This window comes from Pleurodeles waltl, chromosome 2_1, assembly GCF_031143425.1.
Source record: "Pleurodeles waltl isolate 20211129_DDA chromosome 2_1, aPleWal1.hap1.20221129, whole genome shotgun sequence".
NCBI classification, from domain to species: Eukaryota; Metazoa; Chordata; class Amphibia; order Caudata; family Salamandridae; genus Pleurodeles; species Pleurodeles waltl.
This window is the reverse complement of record NC_090438.1, coordinates 611,592,024-611,606,437: the sequence shown is the minus strand read 5'-3', so window position 1 is coordinate 611,606,437 and position 14,414 is coordinate 611,592,024. Positions and strand designations below refer to the sequence as shown.

General features: G+C 44.4%; 1 protein-coding gene across 5 annotated transcripts in view; it reads right to left on the bottom strand.

Moving 5' to 3' along the window:
• The window catches only part of STARD3NL (STARD3 N-terminal like), a 237,256-nt gene extending 223,501 nt beyond the window's left edge, over positions 1-13,755 (bottom strand). For 2 of the 5 annotated variants that reach the window (XR_011199751.1, XM_069215649.1), the window contains exon 1: positions 13,613-13,755. The gene's annotated coding sequence lies outside the window, so the exon portion shown is untranslated. Of the gene's footprint in view, positions 1-13,464; positions 13,487-13,533 lie in introns of those variants that run through there. The other 3 variants (XM_069215665.1, XM_069215656.1, XM_069215675.1) reach the window with 3 other exon arrangements.
• Positions 13,756-14,414: the final 659 nt, after the last annotated feature.

Genomic DNA, 14,414 nt, shown 5'->3' with positions numbered 1-14,414 from the left:
TCAGCCTAAGGGTACAGACCCTGGGTTGGAGGGCCAGGTTCAGGGTACTCCCCCTGACCTGGGGGAAGGGGCAGCTGTCATAAGTGCACCTACCATTTTGTCTTCTGGGGCTACCACTCCTGCTAGGAGGGTGCAGAAGCCCAGATGGAGGGGCAGGTGTAGGAAGGACTTGCCCCAACCCCTGTCCAACCAAGGGGTATAGAACCTGGGTTGGAGGGCCAGGTTTGGGTAGCCCCCTGACTGGGGGGAAGGGGAGGCTGTCACAAGTGCCCCTAACATTTTGTCTTCTGGAGGTACCGCTCCTGTTGGGAGGGTGCAGAACTATATAAGGGGGTCAGGCGGAGGGAGGACTCACCCCTGAACCCGACTCAGCTCCAGAGTGCAGACCATGGTGGGAGCTGGAGTGGAGAAAGGATGTGATGCGCCCAGGGCCACTAGCCCCCACTCTGTAAACCCACAAAGGACAGAGACCCTTAAATGGTCTGGGGCCAGGCCCTGGATGCTGAACGCTGTCAGTGGCCTGTTCTGGCTGCTGACCTTGTGGATGGAATGTTCCTGGGGTATAGACTTGAAGGTGGAACACAGACCTTTTGGTTGACCACGCCAATGCTAATGACCTATCCAGGTTCTTCTGCCTAAGTGAAAAGAACTACTTAGAGGCTGGTTAGCTCTCCCCACATTAGGCGTTGGGCACGTATTACATCTGGAATCCTTAGGGTAGTCTTACCCCAGAACTTTTGCCTTTACCTCTGTGTTAGACGTGTCAGCTCTTGGTGTGGTTTCCCCTGTCTTTTTGGCGTCTAACAGTCTGTTTTGATCCTGTGCCAAATTTAATTTTCACTGGCTTTAGGACTCTGGGCATTTTACCACTGCTGACCAGTACTAAAGTGCAAGTGTTCTCAGTCTAAATGGTATTGGTGATTGGTCTATCCATCATTGGCATACGTGATTTACTATTAAGTCCCTAGTGCGGTGCTCAGTGTGCACCCTGGGCCTGCAAATCAAATGCTACTAGTGGGCCTGCAGCACTAATTGTGCCACCTACTTGAGTAGCCCTGTAAACATGTCTCAGACCTGCCACTGCAGTGTCTATGCGTGCAGTTTTAAACTACCAGTTGAACATGGCAAATGCACCCACTTGCCAGGCCAACCTACCCTTTTTCGACATGTAAGTCACCCCTAAGGTAAGCCCAAGGCAGCCCCATGAGCAGGGTGCAATGCATTTAAACGGTAGAACATGTACTGGTGTGCTTTACATGTCTTGATAGTGAAATACTGCTGAATTCAGTTTTCACTATTGCAAGGCCTATCTCTCCCATAGGGTAACATGGGTATTGCCTTCAAATATCTTTCAAGTGTAATTTCCCATTGGGAGCAGATAGATTTGTAGTTTGGGGTCTCTGAACTCACAATTTAAAAATACATCTTAAGGTGAAGTTGGTTTTGAAACTGTAATTTTTAAAATGCCACTTTTAGAAAGTGGGCATTTTCTTGCTTAACCATTCTGTGCCTCTGACTGTCTGTGGAATACATGTCTAGGTCAGGATAACAGTTAGGCTGCTTGTGAATTCACTCCAGACAGTCACACAAAGGGAGCTGAAGTGTGTCCTACATATCCTGATGGGTCTTCCTGGGCTGCAGTGGTGGGAAGAGCTGACACTTGCACCTGAATAGGGCTTGGCTATCCTTACACAAAGCAATCTCCAAACCCCTGAAGTGTATCTGGGGCCAAGACAGAAAAGGCGGGGTCTTGTGCCTTACAAAGACTTTCCTTTGATGTCTGCCTACTTTGAAGGCAGAGATTAGTAGAAGCACTGAACCTCTGAGACCACAACTTTAAAACTTCTGGGCTGAGGACATTCTGCCAGGAAGAAGAGCTAGAGGATGTAGGAGGGACTGCCACTCTGCCTGTTGCTTTGCTGTGCTGGCCTGCTGCTTACAGTCTCTTTCCTGGGGGTAAAAAGACTGGACTTTGCTTTCTACATCCTGCTTCTAATGGTTCCCAAGGGTTTGGACTGAGCTTGCCTCCTGTTAAGTCTCAGGGACATCAAAGACTTCATCTGCCAGCATCTGGGCTCCCTTACTGTGCTGAGAGTCATACCTCACCAAGTGGTGCCAAATCCAGTGCCTGGGTCCTTGGAAGTGAGTTCTGGTTTAGCCAAGAAGAAACCAGGTACCTCAACTACAATGTGACTTCAGAACCAGAGCCGCTGTCTGACTTCGTGCCCGCTGAATACAATGGCCGATTCCGCAGGCCCAACACCGCTGCAGCACCTCCGAAGTCCCACCACAGCGTGCGTCCCGAGTGCCATGTCCCCAACGCCCAGGACACTTTACTCTGCTGCAGCACCTGTGGCCCATAGTGTGATAGCAATACCACTAAGTGGACGCCTCGCGTCTTGACCTGCTGTATTCATCAACCCCGCTGGGTCATAAGGAACGGATGCCTCACCACCGCATCACCTCCCTCGCAACCATTATGAACCGATGCCTCACCTCCCTGGTAGCAGTAAGGATCTGATGCAGCACCAGCTCCAGCAACACCTCACCTCCCCAACTCAGTGAAACTTCTTTGCTTCCTCATTGTTGTCAAAGGCACTGTGCCTCTGGCCCGTGCGACTCCGTGACCGGCCCACATTGCCTGGTGAGAGGCATCAGACTGTTGTGAATGCCCTAGTTGGAGCTATTGTGTTTCTAAGCGCTTTACTGAGATTTAAAAAATTGTATCTTTGCTTGTGTATGTTGGATTTTTGTCCTTTTGGTCTTGTTTTATTCATATAAATATTGGCTATTGTTCTGAACTGGTGTGGAGTACTTGTGGTGTTGTGTGTGTGTGTGTATGTATATATATATATAAATACTTTACACATTGCCTCTGAGATATCCTGACTGCTTGTGCCAAGCTACCAAGGGGGTGAGCAGGGGTTATCTTAGGTGTGTGACTCTCTTACCATGACTAGAGGGAGAGTCCCTACTTGGACAGGGTGTAAACTACTGCTAACTAGAGACCCCATTTCTAACACTACTGTTTTTTTGCTGCATCTTTTTGTTAGCCTTAGGACTCTCGGCACTTTACCACTGCTAACCAATGCTAAAGTGCATGTGCTTCTCTCCTAAAACATGGTAACATTGGTGTATCCACAACTGGCATATTTAATTTACCTATAAGTCTCTTGTAAAGTGGTATACAATATACGCAGGGCCTGTAAATTAAATGCTACTAGTGGGCATGCAGCACCGTTCGTGCCACCCACTTAATTAACTCTGTAAACATGTCTCAGGCTTGCATGTGCAGTCTCAGTGCCACTCTGACTTGGCATTTAAAACCTGTTGCTAAGCCCATGACTCCCCTTTTCCTTCTTTTAACATCTCCCCTAGGGTAGGCCCTAGGTAGCCCACAGGGCAGGGTGTCATGTAAGTAAAAGGCAAGACACATACTTTTGAAATTTTCATCTTAGTGAAGAAAAATTCCTAAAGTCTTTTTTCATTACTGTGAGGCCTGCCCCTCTCATAGGCCAGTATTGAGAATTCCTTAGAAGACCTTTAAGCTGTAATTCCTCTTCTGAGAGGAGTAGCTGCATCATGTTTAGTACCATTAGAATGATGATAAAAAAAAATCCCCTTTAATAATGAAGCTGCATTTATTATTACTATTTTAGAAATGCCACTTTTAGAAAGTAGGCATGTCCCTGCACTCACTGCCCAGTGTGCACAAAGCCTATCGCCAATACACGTCTGGCTTGGGTTAGGTGATAGCTAGACTTGTGCATTCCATTCAGACACCCACAACACAGGATACTCAGCTGCATCTGCATACTGATGGGTCTTCCTGGGGAGGAGGTTGGGAAGAGATCACACTTAAGCACAAGGAGTAGTGACTAGAGTCCTCACAGAGGGGCTGATTACCTCCCACCGATAATCTGGAGCTAAGGCTGACCTGAAAGGAGGACCTGTGTACTTCACAAGAACTCTTTCAGTCACCCCCACATCAAAGGCACTTTCAAGTTCTTAATTGCTGCATTTCTTGTTTATTTGATATCACCTGTTAATCAAGCTCTTCGAGCGCAACTTCCGTTTTCCCCATCCTCTCCATCAATATTCCTATTTTATTTTCCATTATCACACAAGTTTCCTTGATTTTTTCCAGGTTGCGTTCGGAGATCTCAAATTTCCCTCTAATACCCTCTTTTAATGACAACAGAAGACTCCTCTTATCCATTTGGCGCCGAGCTCCATCCGCCCATATACCAACGCCGCAACAGTTCACCTCTATGTGTGAGCAGAGTGCCGGACTCTCGACCGGAGCACCGCACGGTCGCTCACCCGACACCCACATGTGCCAGGTGCCTCACCGGGACCGCCGCAAGGCCGCACCAGGTACTTTTTTATTTTTTTTCCTCGATCGCCTCACATTACATCCAGCACACCCGCCAGGGCTCTATGAGCTCCAGACCAGGCTGTTCAGCCGGCCGCCATGTTCCCCCCTGAACAGGAGAGAAGGACTTACAAGAGAAGCTTGAGATTTTGGCGAATATGAGGAGGAATAATATCAGGTTGCTAAATGTTCCGGAGGGTGAAGATGGAGATGACATTAAAGGTTTTGTAGTAGTACTGATTAAGGAGTCAATCCCGGTGTGGGCATGCTTCAATTTGGAGGAAGATATGCAGAGAGTGCACTGGGACCCCTTCAAGAAAAATCCAGCTAGGAAAAATCTGAGGAAAACTCTGGTTAATTTTGGGTCCTACTCCATTAAGGAGAAGATCTTTTTAGAGTCTCTCAAGGCGAATAGCTTCTCTAAGGGAGATTGATCCAACCGTATCAGATCTAACATCTCTAGGGCAACACAAGATAGGCAGTGGGAGTTAGTGTGAGATATATGCAGAAGCTCAGGTCCATAGGGGCAACTGTACAGCTCCGACTTCCAGTGGCACTTAGAATTATGCGGGACAATAAGATGCATAACATCAGGGACCCAAAGGAAGTCCGTGCCTTCTTGGAGAAAATGAAAGCATCTCCCTAGACATTTTTTTTTTTGTTTTTTTTTTAATGTTAGCTGCCCGGAGCTGAGTGAGCTCACTAGGACTAATACTTAGGATTATCCCAATAAGAAAAGGGAGGGTTCCCCAGGGAGGTAGGCCACAGAGGGAAGGCCTTGGTATCACAGGGTTTGGGAGCATGGGGGAAAAAAAAATTGTCCTCATTGTGTGTAGTTCTCAGCGTAATTTATTTAGGGGTTTAGGGTGTACGATTTTGAGATGTCTAAAACTGGTTTAGTTTAGTTGAAGTTTTTATCCCGGAATGTGAATGGTCTCAGAGTTAGGGGGCGCAGACAAAAGATTTTTTAATTTTTTAGGTTAGCGGATGAGGAAGTGTGATACTCCAGATGACCCATCTGATGCAAGAAGAATGGTGCAGTATTTTAAAGCAATTATCATGGGTGGATATCATGGGTGGTACCAACCAGCCCTATACAGTTAAAGGGGTTGCAATTGTGTTTAAAAAACCTTTAAAGGCAGTGTTAAGTAAGATTACTGTAGACCCTAAAGGGCGGTGGTTGGTGGTAGAAGCAAATGTATATGGCTCCTGGTTAACAATAGTAGGGTATTATGGCCCCAATAATAATGATCCAGCCTCTTTACAACCAGTTATTAGATTTTAAGCACCTACTTTTGCTGGGGTGGGGGGGGGAATTTTATCATCCTCTCAGACCCTATTTTAGATAAATCAACCATGAGAAATACAGCGAACACTCCTAAGACAAGAGCTTGGGTGAAGCAGGTAATGGAGGGCTCGGACTTGGTGGATATTTGGAGGTGGAAAGGTAGCAATGGATTAAGATTTACTTTGCACAATAAAAAATATGGACATTATTCAAGGATTGATTTCTTCTTAGTGGATAGGAGTCTTTGCGGAAAAGTGAAGTACGTAGAACATGTCCCAGAACACTTGTCTGATCACTCGGAGGTGATGCTTCATTTTTTTGCTTGATAACGCAGTTGTAAGTCCTCAATGGACAGTAAATCGTGTTCTGCTTTTGGAAGAGTGGGTCACTGAGAAATTAAAACAGGATACCAAGAATGTTTTTGATGTGAATTATGGGTCTACCATTATCCACATGGTTTGGGATGCATATAAAGCGTATGTAAGGGGTCGGTTGACCAGTATGGAAATTTACAGGCATAGAGAAGAGAAAAAGCAGATAAACCATTTGGAGCAGGTGATACAGAACTTACAATATAAAGTACGTGGGCTAGTTGATCAGCAGATATGAATACTGGAGGAGCAGATAAGGAGGGCTAAAGCTGATTTAGATATTTTATTAGAGACACAGACCAGAAGGAAATGGGAAAGTAGTAGGTTTGCACAATACGAATATGGGGAAGGGTGTGGTAAGCTTCTGGCTTGGAAAGCAAAAGTAGAGCAAACTACAATCAGAACTGCATCAATTATGGATAAAGATACAGGTCCTAGGTATGTTAGGGATGATGAAATAGAACACGCTTTTACTTCCTTCTTTCAGGAGTTATACACAGAAGATTAAAAGGTCACAAGGAAACAAATTGGAGATTTTCTGGATAAATGTCCAATTCCCTGTCTAGAGGAAGATTCAAGACACAATCTGGAAGTCAAAATAGACATAAGGAAATTTGAATGAGGCTATTATGAGTTTAAAAAGGGGGAAGGCACCTGGACCCGATAGCTTACCTAATTAGCTTTATTTTCTACTTAAGGATGAACTAACCCCAATTCTGTTGGAACTAGCTAATAATATCTTTGTTGAGGGTGGAGATCTGCCAGAATCTTGGGATGAGGCTACTATCACCTTAATTTTGAAACCAGATAAGAATACTTCTTACTGTGAGTCTTATAGACCAATTTCATTATTAAATTCGGACTATAAGATCTTCACACACATACTATCTAAAAGATTAGAGACGGTGGTTGAACCATTAGTCCATGAGGACCAGAAAGGTTGTATTAAAGGTAGACAGCTTTTCGAGCTAACGCATGATTTATTGGGTGCTATTGACGTGGCCACCCAGGAGAAGTTACCTTTGGGGGTACTTACCTTCGACGCCGCCAAGGCATTTGATCGGGTGAGCTGGTCCTTTCTGTACATGGTTATTGAGCGTTATAAGCTTGGAGACACCTTTTCTATAGCAATAAGGTAATTATATAAGAATGCTGTGGCTAAAGTGCTGACTAATGGTAATCTCTCCCAACAAGTTAGAATTGGACGGGGCACTCGCCAAGGCTGTCCACTCTCTCCTCTGCTGTTTGATCTTTAACTTGGGCCTCTTGCGAGTGGGATCAGACAGAATGCAAATATTTTACCTTTTCAATACAAGGGTTGGGAGAATAACGTTGCACTTTATGCAGATGACTTAATGATATGTACAAGGGACTTAGGTATTTCATTACCAAACATTTTATTATCTTTGAAGGTGTTTGGAAGGGCCTCAGGGTATCTAGTAAACCAACAAAAAACAGAGATCATGTGCTGGAACACTACGCATGGTAGCCTGTTGATTAAAAAGGAAATAAGGTATTTGGGGGTGCAGGTTACGGCTAATCTGGATGATGTTCCCTGGGTTAATTTTGACAAGGCATTGGTCGCCACCAAGAAACTATTAAGGGTGTGGGCGGGTCTTCTTCTATCTCTTATTGGGAGGTCAAACATCTTGAAGATAATTATTTTATCCAAGTTTACGTTTCTGTTTAACGCGATTCCCTTAGAATTTAGACAGGTCTGGTTTCAAAAGTTACAAGGGGAACTAACTTCATTTGTTTGGGCATCGAGAGGGGCTCGTATAGCATGGAAGTAATTATGTAAGAGGAAGAGACATGGAGGAATAGCGAGCCCTGACCTTTATAAGTACTATTTAGCTTTTAAGGTGAAAAATGTGAGAAGATTACTGAATGAGAGCTCTAGTTTTACCCCTATGTTTAGGGCTATGACCAGTTACCTCCAGGAAGGAGGACAGCGTTTATTATTCAAATCTGGCCTCCTGAAGCTTTTTAAGAAGATAAGGCTGAAGTGTTTGGGGGCTGCTTGCAAGATATGGTTCCAGGTCCGGAAGCTAAAAGGGTTACCGTACTATAGTAATCTGGGGTCAACAGGTACCCTGGAATTTTTGCAGGACAAACTATCTCTTCCCTTAAAGAAGAGAGGTCTGGTGAAGTGGGGTCAACTTTTGGAGAACCATGCTTTGCTGTCCTGGTCAACATTCAGTGAGCAACTGGGAGGTGCCTTTTCAAAATTTAAGTATTAGCAAATGGCAAGTTGGGCAAGTAAGTTACAGAAGGAAGGGCGTGGCAAGAGGAAAATCTCTGGGAAGAGAGATTGATACAGGGACATATTCCTCGTAAGGAGGTCGCTCTATGGTATCTTATGTTGATAGAAGCTGGGGAGGAATCCCCTCCTCTGCCAGAGAAGAAGTGGGGAAAGGACTTGCCGTTGCAGGATGTTACTACTCTCTGGCAAGTATTAGTGTCTACGCTATGGGGTTTGGTGAAATCTGCATCTTTAAAGAAACATCACTTGTTCACCTTGCATAGGGTGTATTGGACGCCGAAGAAGTTGACTGCTCTAGGGAGACCCAAGAAGAATTGTCCCCGATGTAGTGAGGAGGGAGCAGATGACATTCATATGTTTTAGCAGTGTCCAATGCTTCATCAGTGTTGGTGGGATGTGGGTAAGGAAATCAAGCAGGTAACAAGTACGGAGATTGAGGTAAACCTGCCACTGGTAATATTTGGGGTAGTGGGTGGAGTAGAGCTGACTCGAAATGTACAGCACTATCAAAAATCCTTGTTAGTTAATTTTTTGGGCGTGCCGGGAGATCTGTTTGAAATGGACCTTCCCCTTGGGCCAGCCAGTACAAGAATGGAAGAGCTCAGTTAAGAATTTGTGCCGTCTGGAACAAAGTTTTTCATCAAAGAAGAGGGATAGATTCTGGGTACTCTGGGGAAAGAGGCATGTAATTCCAGATGGGCTTATGTTAGGGCTGTCCGATGATTAAGAGCTTTACAAGGCCTTCTTCTTGAGGTACACAGAGTTAGGTGGCTACCTGACCGCTTTCAGAGGGTTTGAGGTACTGGTTATGGCCCCGCCTTGTGCGGCTTGGGAGCAGAGGAAGTGATCTCTAGTGTACCTTTTTTCGATCTAATGGTATTGCTCTGAGATCAGGATGGCCTCCTTTCTTAGCTGATGCGAATTCACAATGAGGACAAAAAAAAAAGGCACTTTCAAGTATAAGAACTGGGCCCCTAACCCACTAAAATCAGTAATTATAGATGCAAGAAAACGCTGCTGGAGTAAGGACTGCTGTGTGCCAGGATTGCCACTCTGCCAGGACTGACTACTCTCATGAACTGCTGCCCTGCTGCCTGCTGATCTCTGCCTGGTAGCCCAAGAATAGTTCGCCAAACCCAGAGTGACTCAGAGTGGCTTCTGCTTCCCTTTGCGACTCGCCACTTTCAAACTCAACCGGAGCAGATTTTTGCCAAACTACGCCTCTCGCATCTGTGAACTGCCCAGAGCGACCCTGCTTCCCATTGCCGCTAGCTTCTTACCGTCAACCCAGGAGGCTTTGCCAATCTTCGCCACTTGCATATGTAACCAGTCCAGAGCGCCTTGCTTTTCTTTGCCGCTTGCTACTTTCAATCAACCTGAGCAGCTCTGCCAACCTTTGTCGCTTGCACCTATGAACCGTCAGCGGCCTTGCCTTCCTTTGCCGTTCACTACTTTCAGTCAACCCGAGCAGCTTTGCCCAGCTTAGCCACACACAGCTCCCGGAGATTGAGCGCACCCAGGACAGGACCAGAGTCCATCAAAACATTGCGCTCCTGTGCCAAAGAGTCCCCAGCACCACCCCTTTGAACTCTGCATTTGCTCATAAACCGAGCCTCATTTTTGAGCCTGCAAAGCAAATATTTCGCTATTTATGAATTGGATCAGTATCGTGCTGATCTAAAAATGAACCAAATAAACAAACATTGTTTATCTACATCCATGTGGAGTCTTTCTGCGGTGTATCTCCTGAGGCTATTATGTGTGTGTGTTGCACAAGTACTTTACACATTGCATTCTAAGTTAGGACTATCTGCTCTGCACCAAGCTACCATCAGATCATCTGAGGCACATCACATTTCATGCTGCACTTTTTCAGATCATACCGACAAAACTTAGGATTAAACCATGAGCAAGGACTAAATAAAGGTGTCACATATATGACACGGGTCGGCATGGCAGCTTTGCCATCTTGCAGGGTGCGGTGTAAGGTCAGAGAAAGACATTTTAAGTGCTGTTATTAAACACCCACAACAATCTGGTAAGGGTGGCCATTCAGAGATAACTTGTAACGATGGCAGAGGATGTAGGCTTAATGATATGAAGGATAGAAGGGAGCCAAGATAAAGCACACCAAAATGTGATACTGTTAAAAGGCCAAAGAATTTAAAGGCAAAAGCAAATCTGTAGAAAGAAAAAGTGTATTACCTTCTAAGCACAAAAATGAAAAAGAAAAATCATGAAATGAAACAAAAGAAAAACAGTCCTTGGAGGAATAATGACCGTTTAAACTCTTTAGTAGAATAATGGTAATTAAAAACAAAAAAATGAACAAAAAAAATAACTAACAAAAATTATCTTTCAGATAAAACTTCTTTCTGGTTGAACATATAACTTTCTTTGCTTTTCAGCTGGAGGCTAAACTGAGATGATCCGGCCATAGATACATTTTTGCAAATGTAGGTAAAAGAATTATGCTACACAGTACAGGTCCAGAGGCTACAGGTGAACTTGATCCTAGTGACACCACTGTGGAGTTCGGAAAGTCTATTTCCAGTTCTTCAGAAATTTGCTTGGGCTACAGACATGTAAGGAATGTCCTTCTTAGGAACCTTACTATTATGAGATTACTCATTTTTAGAACTCGTGGCTACCTTTCTTACTCTTTCATTTTCTTGGGCTTTTCCAGACCTGCTTTCATACCTCCCTCCAGCCCTCTTTGATGTCAGCATCCATCAATACATTCTGGTCTACTGTTCTTCGTGGCAAGAAAGATTTCAGCAGATGATGGGAAGATAGCAGGTTTCCTGTAGTGTTTCCTTCTACAAAAGCCAGGCCTGCGCAAAGAACAACCATAATAACTACAATTATGCCTGGAAGAGACGGGAAAGCTGGAGTATGAAACGGGGTTTCAATTATTTTGCTTCAGATGTAGTTAACATTCTAAATTTCCTTACTGAATTGGATGAAGAATGACTAGCATACAGAACGATTAACACTCACAGGTAAGCCCTCTCTGGAGAACATCCCAAAGAAGTCAATTCTCCTACAATATTGATATGCATATTATGGGAGAGATTGTACCAGCTTTCCCTATTACAAAATGTGAAGTTTTTCCTCACTTAAAACAACATCAAATTTGCCACCCAACACCTCGTTCTATCTCAACTAGACAGAGGCACGAAAGATGATATACACTCTACATCATGTCTCACTAAATGCATGAAGAAATGTGTATACATCTCTTCAACCCTGTAGAAACTTCATGGCTCCCTCTTCTAACCCTTATAATATGCAAGACCAACTGAATCACCTACAAGGCCACTAGAACCCACACACTCCCACCTACTGGACTGAGAAGTTATGCCCCTTTTGAATACTACTCACTCCTCACTTTACCTGCTGTGCTCACACCGGATCCGATGCTTAGAATAAACATTTACCATGCCTCCTTAGGGAATATTTTTTTTCTATTCGTAATACATGCACGTTTCATAATGGGATACAGCATAGACCTTTCACGTTATTGGCCCAGGGTTTCACGAGTCATGGCTAGGATAGGTGACCCCATCAATCTTTAACATCAATCCCAAATATAAAGCAAGTCCCATCAGGTGGAATGAGTGGAAACAATCTAAAGAAGGTTTGCTTCTGCTAAAGAGAATCCACAACCATTCAAAATACACATCTAGCTCATGGCGAGTAGTCATTCTCAATCACACAAAGATCAATCAGAGATTCAGTAAACTCTGACACTAAGTAGGACGTACTAAAGGTACATTGGCTAGGTAATAAGGAATTCTTAATACACAGGGTAACTTTCTTATTTAGCAGCTCTGTGTTTTATGTATGTGGATTCCCACATCAACGTTCCAAGTGCATTAAAGGCTCTTCAAGCTCCACAGTCTTGATTCTTGGTATTTAGGCCATACTCAGAACCTCTCGTGGGAAACATCCAATTGCCCTGATGGTCATGCGTTGATACCTTTTTGTGGATGGGATATTTCATGCATGGAGACAAGAGCTTCTAAAACTATTTACCATCGTTTTGATGCCCCACTGGGGCAAAAACACTTTTCTCGCAACTTCATATGCCACAAAGAAAAGTTACCGTCTCTCAGGATGTTGACATGGCAGTAGTCCTGAGGTGGTGGCCTGGACACTGCAGGTATGGCAGTTCTGGTGCCCTGGGCATGACACTTAAATTTACTGTGGCAGCAGAATGTCACTCACAGTTCACAATGGTCTCTCCATGTATGTGCTGCACACATTGATCTGCAGGTATTGGAAGAATATAACGCTAGAAGAAGGATGGGGAAAGAGGGAAATGGGGAAAGGGTAATGGGTGAAGAAATAGTCCTTTATGTTGTATACGGTGTTCAACGTTTCTTTCTTCTTCTACTATCCTGTTTCTAGGTCACTCAGGATAGGTCAGAAGGAGAATAAACAACACAAGACATTCATAAAATTAACCCTTGGAAGCAAACCACCCATGACTTGTTGCTGATCAGTCACAGTCATGTACAATTCATGAAAGCTACTTCATTTGACTGAGCTCACACATCAGTGTATATGAAAACTAATTTAATTTGATAAGTATTTAATAAATTACAGTAATGCACATAATCAATCTGGGACACCTGCGAGGACTCCGTTATTTTAAAAGATAAAAAGGGTTAGTGACGACTCCCGTATTACAACACATTAATCAAAATCAACAAATAAAATAAGGTTTGGATATGTTCCAAATACTTTCCTTGGTGAATACCATCTCACAAGCTTCTAAGTGGCTACATGGTTAACATGAACCTTGAAGTGTGTTGTGTGTAATCTGTAGGTCACATGACTGAATGTCAGTTGAGCGATGCAACCCTCCAGTCGTCAAATGGGTCGTAAGTGACTAGATTGTTATTGTCAATTATTGTATTCCATTACTCATTAATCACGAGACAGTAGAACTGTGCCACTGCTTGCACAAATCTGTAAAAATGGCCTTGGACCCCTGAGGTTTATACATAACTCAAAAAGTCCCCAGACACCAGACAGTCTTCTTCAGCTTTGGGCAATACATGTTTAGCGTGTGACTAAATGCCTGAAAATTATGAACTATCCATTTGGATGATTTGATCAAAATAACAGTGAGGTAGCAGACTATGCCAAAGCTACGCACCTCTGGGTAATACCCAAGGCAGTAGTACTATCAGTCAGGCTACAGAGCCAAAAACTCATTGCCATTCACCTGCGAGGTTTAACCACAACTCCACGTCTATCGTCTATCCGCTCGAATGAGTTGGAGCGCTCGCAAATCCCTACCTTACCTCCCCTCCCGATCCGATTTCCTCTGTTTTAGTTTCGATTTTAAGCGACTTCAAACGTACCCAGCCAGTAACCCATTTCAATAAGTGAATATAGGCACAGGCAATCGGAAAGCTAGTTCATGCTGATTGGCAGGCGAAGCGACGCATGTGATGCCGCATGCAACCCTACGATTGGCTAAAAGAAAAATAAGCCTCCCTGGACAATACGGCCCGCCCACCGACTCCGGAAGAAGCCGCGCCGCTCTGTTTGTGCCCTGGAAGAGACCGCCCCAAAAGTGATCAGCGACTGCTTGCCAACCTCCTGCCATGCCTGCTGCCTCCGATGATCACAGGGGGCTCGGTCGTGGTAACCCTGGCAAGATCTGGGTTTTGGCTTCAGCGCGGCGAGCTGCTGTAGAAAGTCAAGACCAGCTGTCGGACGCGGCACAACACTTGTGCAAGACCCAGTCCAATCAATGACAAAAGTGTGTGAACTTTTTTTCATTCGGTGTTATATAGCGCGAACCGGACCCGAAGGTATTGGAGCTCTTTATATGAGCACCTATTGCGTTACACAAGCACACGTTCATTTTTGGTAGGCACAGGAAGCTAAGTGATTTGCCCAAAATCACAGTGCTTCAAGCAGTGGCAAGGAGGGAAGAGGCCCCAATTGGAGGTCCTGCCACAGCTGTTACATAATGTGGCCTTTTAAATGCGTGGGGATATTTATGTATATATATTCACTTAAAGATTACAGGGACGTTATAGATAGAATCCCAATTTAAATGTATGAAACCTTAGAAATTCACCTCTTAGAGTTACC